The sequence below is a fragment of the Suricata suricatta genome, chromosome 6, assembly GCF_006229205.1.
Source record: "Suricata suricatta isolate VVHF042 chromosome 6, meerkat_22Aug2017_6uvM2_HiC, whole genome shotgun sequence".
Taxonomy (NCBI): Eukaryota; Metazoa; Chordata; class Mammalia; order Carnivora; family Herpestidae; genus Suricata; species Suricata suricatta.
Window position 1 is genome coordinate 5,178,130 of NC_043705.1, and position 1,747 is coordinate 5,179,876.

Sequence of the window (1,747 nt, forward strand, 5' to 3'; positions counted from 1 at the left end):
GTGACATTAATGCAAAGGTTTTTGTGTGGACATAGTTTTCCTCCTATAAATGTCTGAGAGTATTGTCATGGAAGTATAATGTGTGATAAATACAGATGTAAATATTTTTAAGCTATTTCAATAGATATGTAGTGGTAGTTTGAGGTTTTAAGTTGTGTTTCCCTCTGACTAGGGATGTTGCACATCTTTTTAGGTACTTTATTATTTGCATATTTTATTTTGTGGATTGTGAGTGTAAGTGTTTTACCTATTTTCATTTATTTATTTATTTATTTATTTATTTATGTAGGTTTATTTCTTTATTTTGTGGGAGAGAGTGCATGAGTGGGTGGCCAAGGGGCAGAGAGAGAGAGAGAGAGAGAGAATTCCAAGGAGGCTCCTTGACATGGGCCTCAATCCTATCTACTGTGAGATTATGATCTGAGCTAAAACCAGGAGTCTGCCACTTAACTAACTGAGCCACCCAAGTGCCCCCCAAATTCCAATTTTATGACTCCAAATACTTCAGCTATTGACTTTTATGGATAGTATCTTTGGTGTCCTGTCTAAAAACTTGTTACCTAACTCCAGGTCCCAAAGATTTTGTTTTCTTCAAAAATTTTATGCCTTGACATTTTATATGTACATCTGTGGTGCATTTGAGTTAATTTTTGTGCAAGATGTGAGGTTTAGATAGATAATTATGGTCACTCTTGTGCATTTTGTTCCACCATCGTTTTTTATTAATATTGTAACTTCAATCAAAAATCAGCTAGACATATTTAGGTCTATTTCCAAGTTCTTTATTTCAAATCCCATTGATCTATGTGTCTGAGTTTCTGCTAGTCCGTGCTGTATTGTTTGTTGTAGATATTGACTAATTCTTAAAAATGGGTCATGTGGTTTTTCTAGTTGGTTACTGCTTTTTTAAAACTGTTTTAGCCATTCTAATTCCTTAGTGTTTCCACATAAATGTTAAGGGAGGCCTATAAATATATACCAAAAATCTTACTGGGATATTAATAGAGTTTATGTTGAAACTCTATATCATTTTGTCAAAAACTGATATCTTCAATATACCTGGCATTCAAACCATGGATATTATATGTCTCTCCATTTATTTAGGTCTTCTTTTATTTATTTTTTTATTAGTGCTTTTACTTTTCATTTTATATATATATCCAGGATTTACAAGATTGATTCACAAGCCTTTTGAATCTGTAAATTCTCCTTCTGTGTCACCAGTGGCATAAATGTTAGAACTGTTGATACTGTGCCTATTTATCTGAGCCTCTGTTCATTCTTTCAATATTTTTCATTTTTTTCTTATTGAATTTCTCTGTATCTACTTTCAGATTCACTGAATCTTTCCTTTGTCATTGTTCTTGTGTTCTTTGGCCTGGTTAATAATTTTTATTTATTTTTAAATGTTTATCTATTTTGAAAGAGAGAGAATGCATGGGAAGGGCATAGTGAGAGAAGAGAGAGAATCCCAAGCAAGCGCTGCACTGAGTGCAGAGATCAGCATGTGGCTCAATCTCACAAACTGTGAGATCATGACCTGCGCTGAAAATGAGTCAGACGCTTAACTGACTGCACCAGCCAGGTGCCCCCAATTCATCATTTTGTAAGATATTGTAATACTTAGTTCTAAAATTTCCAGTTGGCTCTTACTGCTTGTATGTTTTTATAATATACTCATTGTCCATTCTTCAGGATTGTTTATCTTTACCTCATTGATCACAGTTAATAGTAAATGTGTTAAAGC